A 12,093-nucleotide genomic window follows, 5' to 3' on the forward strand; every position below is an offset into this window, starting at 1 on the left:
GTCATACACTCTATTTAGTCCTTTCATTTTTAGTGAGATGGAAGTAGGGACAAAAATCAGGTGATCATATGCACTTAGGGAAATATTTTTGTGGCTTTTTTGTTTGTTTGCCTTTTTTAATATAAGGTGAAATACAAGATACATGCTCTTAACAGCACTTGCAAATATTTGGTTAGATTTTTACTGTTTGGCACATGTGAAGGTTAGTTTTCTGCTTCAGAAGATTGCAGTCTGAAAGGCAATTTAGTTGGAGCTAAGTTTGGAAGTGTACAAACAAAACTACTTTAATTAAAATAGGACTTTTTAAAATGACCATATTGGTTTTAATGTTGATCTGGAACAAAATAAAATTTAACAGAGCTGCCAAACAGACTGCAGGTTTGGGTGAAAAACAGTATTCTACATTTTAAAAATATTTATAAATTCATAGTTGAATAAGGGGAAATTGTACTCTTCAAGGTATTGAAGGTATTGTAAAGCAAAACCTTAATGTAATAAAATACATCTAGTGCTAATTTTTAGTAGTGTGTATAATGATTATCAAGTAGTGTGGGAACATTTTCCACTTGAAATGTCACAGTAACAATTGTAAATGCATTTTTATTGAGTTTTAAGTTGTTTTGTGACGTCTTCAGATCACCTGTTGCAAATGGAGCTTTAAAGTCGCTGTCATTGATGTACATGAATTAATAACTGAAGGCTTTATAGGTGTAAATCTCTCTTATAAAATGTAATTATAATTTTGTAATGACAATAAGACACTAGGAGCAATATTTTTCTGGAGTATTACTGCACTTTGAAGTTATTTTGTTTGGCCTTCAGTTATATGCATATGTTGAAATGTACTGCCTTTTCATCTACTGTTTCACAATTTCACGCTTCATTTTCCTGGAATAGGAGTTTTATTTTTCCTGTCTGCCAGGTAAAGTTTTGTAAAAGTGAAAATAATGTACACAGCACATCCAGACATCCAGAACCTCTCTCTCTCTCTCTCTCTTTTTTTTTTTTTAATTTTTGTCTTTTCTAGCTTTGAAGGAATGCAAATAGAATATTCAGTCCATTTTTTCTAGTAAATATTCAGGAACAAGCTACTATACTACATATATAAAGTATATATTGAAATGGATCAAAATGGAGGAAAAAAGGGGCAAAAATGCAGTAAGCATTTAATGATAGTAAACATTAAATATTCAGCATAGTGCAGTGCCAGGAGAAAAAAAACTCTATTTTAAATTCAGATGCACCTGCTGAAACAGCTAGTGTGTATATAGTGGCTTTTGATCGTTAACACAGATAAATATGAAAAGTAGTTCAATTTCACATAAGGTATTTAAATGTTGAAAGTTGGGGCCTGCATCTCTATTCCTAGTTTCTCTAAACAAACTCTGTGTGTAACTCAAATCTTCCTGGCAGCTTGCCTGGTTAGCAGTACTAGTGCTGGGAAGCTTGGAAGCCATACCTGCTGAAGAACTGTAGGCTGGGATGTTGTAGTATGATACTTTTGGATCTTCTTTGGAAGCCACAAGTCAGCAGCAGTAGCAGCTGGATTCTCCAAGCAGCACACAAAAACAACTAGCTAGCCAAATACAGAAGTGTATAACAAGAAAATTGCAGTGGAATTGTGTCAGATTTGATACTTTGATTTGCTGTAACAAACAGGTATACATAGTTTGCATATCCTTAAAGAAGAAGAAAATTGTTTTCATATAAGGGAAAAGACTAACATTTCAAAAAGAGATGATGGTCTGTTTCAAAATTAGTAAAAGTTTGTGAGTTTGTTTTTGTGTGAGGGAGGAGTTGGCTTGTTGTGGGGTTTCTGTAATCCTACTAGTAGTTCAGGGCTGTTTCAAAGCCCAGTTTCTAAGACTGATCAGAGCCTGATAATTTCCAACACTATAGTAAAGAATGTATATTTTTCCTTTCCTCTTAAGTGAAAGGCCAGCAGTTTCAGATTATGTGAAGAAATCTTGTTAAATTAAATGGTCATCCTGAGAGCTGGGATGGGGAGGGAAGATAAGTTTAGTTAGTAAAGTGTTGATTTTTATTAAGTTAATGGAATTTGTGCCACATTATAAATTAGAAAGAATCAAACCCAGTGTCCTGTATAACAATTAACACTTTTTATTGTGCCTTTTATTCATCATGCGCTGTAGAGTTTCCATTGGATTTTATGTAAGTTTTAGATACCTTGAAGATCACTTTTGAAATAGGACCAAAACTTGAAGAAGAAATTTGTAAGAAATATGAAGATGTCATCTGTTTACAACTGATTCCTCTGTGAAATAGTTACAGTAATTATCAATCAGGGCAGTTTAAGTTGCTGGACAAGTTCAGCCCTTTGAAAACCAACAGACTTGGAAAAGTAAACCTTTGTGATGCTTAGAGTCAAAGTCACAGGTTTATTCTCCAAGTTATAAGTTAATTTACTGTGGAGAAGAGCATCAGGATTCACCTCAAAGGATCTTTGTGTAAATCTTTCTCATTAGTGCTCTGATTTTGTATAACCACTACACCAAGTGATGAACATGATTTCTCTTTTTTTGAATCTGTAATTTCTGTATTTTTGTAGCTTCATGTTCATGGTTGTGCTGCAGTTAAAATTAGATTCAGATTAACATTTAAATCATTAAAATTATTCCATCAATGAGAAATAACTTGCTGATTAATTGCTATTGAGTGTCCATAGAGTTAAAGATGGAGGGAGACTTAACTATAGCTGCTGCCTCCATCTGTGTCGATTATCCAAATAAAGTGTCTGCCTGTAAAAAAGAATAATTTATTCCTAATGTGCAGGTAATGTGGCCATAGAATCAAAGCACAGGTCTGGCCTCCCACAGCTGTGATCTCAGGTACAGCATTCATTTGTTGGGGTTTTTTCCCAGAAAAAAAAGTAGTTGCTGCGGCTGTTTATTTTCTAGAGGATCTTTTTGAAGTGCATTGACCCTCATATGAGGAATTGATGTGGTAGTAATAGCTGTCAAGAACAGGATTGTAAATAATGAATACTGCTTTTTGTGGTAATTGTCTCATAAAGTTAAATCATCTGTTGGTTATTTTTCATCTAAAATTTTAAAGCCCCATTCAGTTGGGATTTCTGTTTATTGTAAAAATACATTTATTTGCTTATGTAGATTTCATTAGGTGGTAAATGGTAAATTGAAATGTATGCTTGCTTCTCTGGTCTACATTATTTAATGTGAACAAAAAAAGGCAAATTCTTAGCATACTAGATTTTTTTTATATGGCACATTGCATGGATTTACAACAACTTTATTAGGTTGTTGAGAAAAACCACTAGTGAATTTAAAAAAAAAGTCTAAAAGAACTGCCAATACTAACAGTGGATATATTTTTGGTTAATTAAAATTGACTACCGTATCAGTGAGCTTTTTTTCTGAGCTTAAGTGAGCTGCAAATAAACAGATACTGTATATGCACTGGCTGAGTCAGGAAGACAGTGTATGAATGGCAACATGAACTTGGTTGTAGGTGTTTCTTCAGTGTTGGAAAGCCCTACTGTATATAATTTTTACTGTAACTTCCTAAGACATGAATGCTTGTTTTCTATGTATGTGTTCATACCAGCATCTGTTTAATCTTTCACCCAGTGTCTGTAAAATCTGACAAAATGCTAAACTTCTCAAAAATAGGTTGTGCCATAAAACCAGGCAGCTGAGTAGGAAAATTCATACTGTTGTTAGGACCTTAGTTGAAGGGAAGGCAGAGATTTGTGCTGTCCTTTATTGAGCGCTGTATAGGAATTATAGAGTACAGAGCTAGAAAAAGTAAGCCTTTGCTAATTTAACTGCTCAGAGAATTTGAGTTAGATTGTCTAAATTTATAAAAAGTTCATAAGAAAAAATCACTGCTGTAGAAGCTAGCTCTGGCTGAATTTTATCTCCCTGAATCCAAGCATTTTGACTGGTGTGCAGCTTAATCAATGGACCCTCAAATAAGTTGTAGTTTCTGTATTATGTCCAAGTAGAAATCAATGTAAGATAATTTGTGACTTGACCTAGCAAAAGTATATGAGTTCTTGAAGAATTTTGAAATGAAGGTACAAATATTAATGTCATGAAATAGGTAGGTCAAAAGACAGCAATTAATGCATCCTGTAACAATACTTCATTCTCATATTCAAGTTTAGTCACACATTCTATTAGCTTTATTTAAAAATCTTGCAGTCTAAAAATGCAAGTTTTAAAAACAAGGATAAACAGCTTTTAAGAGAGTATAGTGATTACTGTGTAGTTTTGCACAATGTTTCTTTGACATAGCTAATGCATGGTATGCTTAATGCCACTTTTCAGGTTCCAGCTCTCCTGTTAGTCATTTTAGAATTACTGGGATATCACTATTCAATTGCATGAGAAATTCAGTATTTTAACACAAGTCTTCCCAAAGGGAGGATCACAGAAGTCTCACTTGTTTTAGAATGATGAGATTTTTTCAGAAATTATGGGTAGTTTATAAGATATGAGTTCATAATAGAGGCCATTTTTTACATAACTGTTCTAACTAACTCATAACTGTTCATTCTGCATGTGAATGAACTGCTTGAGAGGACCTACCTTAGCATTCTGATTAAGAACATGCTTTTGAAGAAACTGTCCCCATTGTCTCCATCTGACTTTGCTTTGATTTGCCTCACAGACTACTCTTGGACTGTGTCAGCTGAACTGACTGCAGCTAGTCCTAAGTAAGACTTCTTTTTTCTTCCAAAAAGCAGGACCATAGGCACATGGGGTCTTTTTCTTCCGAAGGGGATTGCATTTTTTGCTTAAGCTAGTTTGCTTTCAAGTCCTGAGCTGTGCATTGAGGAAGGCTTTTATTGGTAAACTTGTCTTTAAATTTTGACCCACAATGATTAAACACTGAACAGTATAGTTTTATTTTAAACTCATTGAAAACATGAACTGTTTTGATGATAACTGGCAAAAAAGTTGGTGTATTTCTATATAACTTTTGCAATTCAGTAAGTATATGTATAAATCAAACAATATTTAAGATGCCCTGAGTTTATCATAGTTTATCACAAGAGTACGCTGTATAATTACGTGAGATTTTTGGTGGGTAATTGGGAATGATACTGGAATTTCTTTGCAAAATGTGTGGCATTTCATGCTGACCTGCATTTTCAGTAATGCATAGGCTGTTCCTTGGGAAAAAAAAAATTGCAAGGAGAGCTGTAGATACTTGTAAGCTGTCCTTGCCTAACCTACTTTGACTTGTCTGCTTACCAGTGAGTCCTGTCTAGCTAAAGGGCTTCCTTCAGTCGGCCAAGACAGACTTTTGCCTACTGTAGGCTGAGATTTTGGGTTAAAAAAATTGGATTTATCAGTTAGAGTATCCATATCCTTTTAATGTTATTTGTTGTCTTTTGTATCTTGTCATGGGGTGATTCTTGGTTTTGTCTGTATACTGAAAGTTAAGCATTAAAATAGAGTTATTACCAACACAATAACTGTCAATTGTGGATGAATAAAGTTTTTTTTATCCTGAACTACTGCATAAAGTCAGCAAGAATTGTACTATAAGACTTAGGACTTCTAGAATGAATTTTGGGGTTAGAAGGGAAGAAATCTGGGAGATACCAGGAAAAATGGAATGAATCCCTGTAATTTAGTTGCTCTCAGATTGACTGATAGGGAAAAAAAATGCACGTATATTAAGTGTAATCTGTCAAAGGGAGCTACAAATACAATAAATTGTAGACCCTTACCTGCAGTAATTGTTCTAAGTTGGGAATCTAAAATGTGGATTTGAATTTCTCCTATGCATATGAATCTTGTAAATCCAGAATGGAGTAACAGCACACAGAAGGTGGCTTTGGAGGTTGCTGGCAGCCAGTAAAGCAGCCTGTTTTGTAGCCAGGTGTCTTGGAAAAATGGTAACTCTGTAGAAGGAGGAGCAGAAGATGGTAAACTGTGTGTAACAGAAGGTTATTGTTGTAGACAGTATGATGGCAGTTTGGTCTTGGTGGCAGAAGTGAACCATGAAATAGAAGTCAGATAATGCCTTATTAGCATTATCATTTTTTGCATCTTGTAATTTCTTTGCATAAAAATAATTTGTGATAAATTTTTGGGAGCTAATAATCTGCAGATTGTCCTTGCTCATCTCTGCATTATGTCTTTGCTTATCTGTTAACTACTTTTGATTTATTGAATTTAATGATGGTTGTGTATCCATTTTCTCTTCTCTTAAATATAGTTTGTCTTTACCTGTCCAATATGTCTGGTTATGCTTAGAATTTTTACTTTGCTAGTAAGAGTTTAGTGCACTTTTCTGGATGGGTTAGTCAAAATCTATTAATTCACTATTGTAAGCTGTTTAAAATTGATTTCAAGGAAAATACGAAATCGGGATAAACCTTAGACAAGGTATTGGATGAAATTATTTTTTATAGTATTTAGTTTGTAAGTGTTTCTATGTTCTGTTCATTTCAAGTTTTAGAGTAATGAAGCATGATCTTTGAACTTAATTGAAAAGGCATTGTTTATTACAGCCTTGATGTTCAGATTTTGATTTGCCCCTAACTGATCATGGTTTATACACTCTGTTACTCTATATTGTGTTATATTTACGTACATTCATTTTTCTGTAGTAGTAATTGTGTAAGTGTGCACTTTGTTATGAATGGAATGAAGTCTCACTTTTTCCAAAAGATGTTTGGTTTGTGGCAGCAGCAATCCCTGGACTAAGTAACTTTGATGATCTGAGTGATTCTGCTATTTTGGCACAAATAAAGGCCACTTCTAGGATTTATTAACAAAATAAGTTTTCAGTCATGTTAAATCACTTCTTGTGGTAGTTATTTGCTGTTTACCAAAGGGGGACATTAAGCTTTTCCTAAACCATCTTGAATCAGTCCTGTATCTGTGTTGCTTCACTACTCAGGTGATTGATTACCTTTATTCCTGGGTCTCCAAAAGCTGGAGAACACAAGTATGAAACTATGAGGCTTGTTTTCTAGTGTGAAAACTCTGTGGCCTTGCAGTGCAAACAGCCTTTTCACTCTTCATTCCAGCAGTGACTGTTAAATTGATCATAATCTCCTTTTGTTTTTCACATAAGATCTGAATATCCTTATTGTTGGCAGGCATGATCCTACCAATTTACCTGAAAGTATTCTGCTGATTTTTTATTTGGATAATTGTTTTGCTTTTCCCACTTGATTTCTCCTACCCTTGTTTGATGTTTCTGCATAATCCAACATAAACTAGTGGGTAGAGATAGATGCACACATTATTTGTAATAATAATAATAATAAAATATTACAACATCATGTTATTCTGTTTCTCCATTTCTGTGATCTTTGTGAATTATACAAATGTGACTTATTTGAAATGTTTTATCTGTTTGCCATCATTACCCACATTGCTAACAATAGATATGTAACTGGGTCATCTGTTATCTATGTTACATTACCCAAAATTTTCCATTTTTTATCCAGGGAACAGGTTTTCCCTATGCCAATAAATGGTGCAGGTAATTTCACTGATAGCAACGCTCAAGTGCAACTGATTACATAACATTTTTTTCTTGGTTTTTGTGTCTCTTCATGTTGATGTTGCTGAAGAAGAAATGAATAAGGTTTGTTCTTGGTTCTTCCAAAAAAAAAAAAGGTAATAATCTTTAAAAAATAATTGTGAACGTGACAAGAGATTTGATTGCAGTCCTTTTGAGCACCTTTGAAAATACACAGCTTCCATTACTTTTGTTATGCTTGGGTGTATATGTTCCTAGGCATTTCTCCCTCCCACTCCATTTAGATGCTGTTCTGACTGGTGGATAGGTCTTTCCACCTGCTGCTCTCACAGAGGGACGCATAGGTCTTAGAAGCTCTGGCAGTGTAGTAAAAATACTTACCACAAGGTCTCTTATTACAGACAGAGTTCCATTTTTATTAATAAATGAAAAACTTGAGAAAATAGAGCAACAGTGATTATGGTGAATTAGCGCTGAGGTGGCAAAGTACAATTTTAGCTACATATTGTGGAGATATAAGCTGTTATGTGGAAATTTTAAAATTGTTAACTGTAATGCTATTAGAGGAGCTCTAGCTGAAAAATTGCTTTGAAGTTTTAACAAACAGCATAAAATCCAAAATGTATAAGCCAGTGTTGTTTACTTTAAAATGTGCCTTTCTATCAATCAAAATAATTCAGTAAAATGTGTTTGCTCATTCATCTTCTTTGTTGTGGGTAGTATCAATAATTAAATTCTTCTTGGAGGTAATACATATTGCTCTCACAATTTACCTTCCAGTGAATATTAAAAAAAAATTTGAAAACACTGAATTCTCATAATCTATATAATCTACCTCAAAAAAAAATCTATAATTTGAATAGAAGAGACTACAGTTGAAAAGGGTATGGACAATGATCATCTAGTCCAGCTGCCTGCCCCACTTCAGTGCTGACCAAAAGATAAAATGTGTTTTCAAGAGCATTGTCCAAATGCCTCTCAAACACTGATAGGCTTGAGGCATTGACCGCCTCTCTAGGAAGCCTGTTCCAGTGTTTAACCACCATCTTAGTAAAGAAATGCTTCCCAGGCTCCAGTCTGAACCTCTCCTGGTGCAACTTTAACCATTCCTATGTATCCTCTAACTGGATCTCAGGGAGAGAGAGCAGCCCCTCCCTCTCCCCTCCCCTCCTGGGGAAGCTGTACAGAGCAATGAGGTCACCACTCAGTGTCCTTTTCTCCAGATCTGATAAGCCCAGAGTCCTTGCCCCCTCTCACAGGACATTCCCTTAAGCCCTTTCACCAGCTTTGTTGCCCTCCTCTGGATGCATTCACTCACCTGCACATCCTTCTTAAACTGTGGAGCCCAGAACTGCACACAAACTCCCAGTGAGGCTGCTCCAAAGCTAAATAGAGTGGGATAATCAATCACCCCTTTTGCCCAGCTGGTGCTGATGCTGTGTTGATCAGCCCAGGATGGGGTTTGCCCTCTCGGCTGCCTGGGCACACAGAGCTGACTCACGTTGATCCTGCTGGCAGCCAGCCCCCTCAGATCTCTCTCTGCAGGGCTGCTCCTGTCCTCAAGAGTCAACAGCATTTCCCATTTTGGTATCTTCAGCAGCTTTGCTAATGGTGCATTTGACTCCTGCATCCAGATGATTGCTGAATGAATGTGTGGACCAGAACTGTCCCTAGGATTGATCCCTGAGGAGTACTGCTAATGGCAGTCACCAGCCAGATGTACGCTGGCTGATGTACACATACATCACTACAAGCCTTCAGCCAGTTCTTCATGCAGTGCACTCTGAAACTACTCGTTCCGTAGAGTTCTGGAGAACTTGTCCAGAAGGATGCTGTGAGGGACAGTATCAACAGCCTTACTAAAATCCAGGAAAACTTCATCCACTGCCCTTCATCCATCCATGAGGTTGTTGACTGCACAGAAGGATATGGAACGACTTAAACAGTTCTTTCCCTTTCTGAAGCCATGATGACTCTGCCTTATGATGGCATTGTAAATACATGACTTGCATACTTTTTAATTAAAATACATAAAGCTTGGTAATAGTTTAATTTCCATGCAGTAATGTGGGATGGTATCTTAACTGAAATTTTGATAGCTTGAAAATATGAATATCTCAATACTCAAAGAGAAACACAGATTGATTTAGTAAAAGTTTTAGTGTTGTGTCTTTGGTATGTTTTGTTACTGAGCTGAAGAAGCTTTCTTTTTAACTGCTAAGCATGAAGGTTAAAGTGCTTTATTTTGGTTAGAGATGAAGTCAGATTTCCTTCAGCACTTCAGAAGAATTTCTGACAGATTCCCATGCAAAGAATTATGAATTGATTTGCATGAATTTCAACTATAAATTTGAACATGCAAAAAAAGTCTAGATGACAAATGGTTATTTAAAGTAACCAGAGAGCTCAAGTCTCTTCTATCAGCTGACACTCATTATCAGTATGAAAATCTGTATTATTTTCAGAAATAAATGTCTGGGCGGTTAGATAATCAGAGCATCAAACCGTGATATTTCCTGACAAAATATTGGCCTATAATTTTCAAATGTTTAAGCAGCAGGCAACAAAGTTGTCATAAAATAGGTCTAGTGTAGTCTTTATATGGAATATCGAGATGGCTCTTCTCCATCAAAACCACATGTTATTTCATTACTTGAACTTTTTCTTCTTCCTCATTTAGAAACTTAGTGCAAGGCCTGAATTTCACCTTTTACATTGTGTGAAGAGTATTTTATATTCACTGCGCTATTTTTTTTCTTGTTGGGACTGATCTGTTAGAAACTGATCTTAGCCTTTTAACATGGCATTTTCATTTTAAAATCTGCAACCTCAAAATAGTGAGTTTTCATTACTCTAAGGGAGAAAATTAATAATGAAGAATTGGAAGCATATGTCTGTCTGTCCTATCTGTCTCTACTCTTCCTTTCTTGGGGCTTTTTGTCAAGTAACAGGGAGAAAAAGAAGGCGGTTGTGCTACTTATCAATATTGTGGTGATAATAATCTGGTGCCATTGGATGATACTCTCCTTTTATGGAGTTAGAGCCCTAAGAAGATTTAGGCTTGATCATTACCTTGGTTGTGTAATTGTACTTCAGTACTTGTCAGGATTGTTTAAATGTTACTTAAATGTTTGTCCTTCTGTACACAGAGATCTGAATTAATTGTTTGGCACTTTGTGCTTTTATCAAGTATACTTTTTAAAGCTGAGAAAAGAGAGTTATACAGCTTTTTGCAAAGCACTATGATATTTGGATACTTGCGTGAAACAGAAAATCTACTAAGGATACTGTGAGTAGTCTTGTAAAGCAACACACAGTCTTTTATTCAGAGCTGTCTTTTTACCTTGAAAAATGATTTTTAAAAGTTTGGATTTAAAGCTATGTGGTTCTGAGAGACAAGGATATTTTGCAAATTAATTTTTTTTAAAGTTTTGTGTGCTTTAAATGAGAGAATAATGCAGCTTTTGGATATTAGTTTCATGCTTTGGATAACTCTTATAGGAGAACTTTACATCTGATGCAGTTTGCTGTAACGTAGTAAATTTCATTTATGTATTGTCATACCTTATGACTGTTACAAGACAGTTCTCCAAGATAGGTTTGAATGTTATGTGTCTCACATTAAAAATTACTGAGTATGTTTTCTTTTTTTATTAGTACCTCTACCAAATGACTTCTTTCGTGGTCCTGCTCAGTCATCCATAAAGAGCATGTCTTTATAGTACAGAACAAATATGTAGGTCTGTCAGAGCATAATCATCTTGTATGTTGGTTTTGTTTAACTTGCTGATCGTATCCTCCAGTTCCTCAATCCTACTGTTTTCATTCTTTTTAAACTAGTGGCCTGTTACGATCGTCTGTTTTGTCCAGGCAGTTCCCATTTTCCCATCCTTAAAATGGAGTGACAAGTTTTTTGTCTTATCATACTTGATATTTAACATGGAAACAAACACTTTGAATGTATCGGTGAAGTATTTTTCATATAGTATGGAGTTCATTAAAATTTAACTCCCTTGTAGATTTTGCATGGGTATGCACCATCATGTGCTGAAGAAAGGAATTTAGACTGCAGTTAAAATTGTAAAGAGAAATTGAGCATCACATGTTCATTGACAGAAATCATGCTGCAAGATACTATTTCATCAGTCACTGATGTTTACATTTCCATTTTTAATTTTTCCTATACAACTTTATATGGAAGTAGCATCTTACAATACTTTGAAAACATCCATTTACATCTGCATTAAAAAAAGGCAACTAAAAAAAACTAACAAAGCCTCCAAGCTCAACTGTGTATGAAAACTGCTGGCATTCTTTAAAGACCCATTCTTAATTCATCATAGAAAGGCATGATATCCCCCTGTCTGATATTTTACTGGTGTATTTGAAAGTACTGCTTTTATTGTGAGTGTATACTCATTGATATTTCTCTTTTGCTTAATTGAATAGCTACAATAAATCACTTAAAGAATCTATATAATTTCACTGAAGAAGATTTATAAACGTGTTCTCTTTCAGACATCTTCCTCTTTTAAAAAAACAGTTACCTTTTTAGTTTTATTTGGAATGAAGGGCTCACCCTCATCTTTAACATGATACATA

The 12,093-nt window shown here is 35.1% G+C and overlaps 1 protein-coding gene across 1 annotated transcript in view; it reads left to right on the top strand.

Annotated features, from left to right (window-relative positions):
• Positions 1-12,093, top strand: part of CTTNBP2 (cortactin binding protein 2) — a 77,779-nt gene that overhangs the window by 12,428 nt on the left and 53,258 nt on the right. The gene's annotated exons all lie outside the window — the stretch shown is intronic.

Source organism: Motacilla alba, chromosome 1A (genome assembly GCF_015832195.1).
Source record: "Motacilla alba alba isolate MOTALB_02 chromosome 1A, Motacilla_alba_V1.0_pri, whole genome shotgun sequence".
Classification (NCBI taxonomy): Eukaryota; Metazoa; Chordata; class Aves; order Passeriformes; family Motacillidae; genus Motacilla; species Motacilla alba.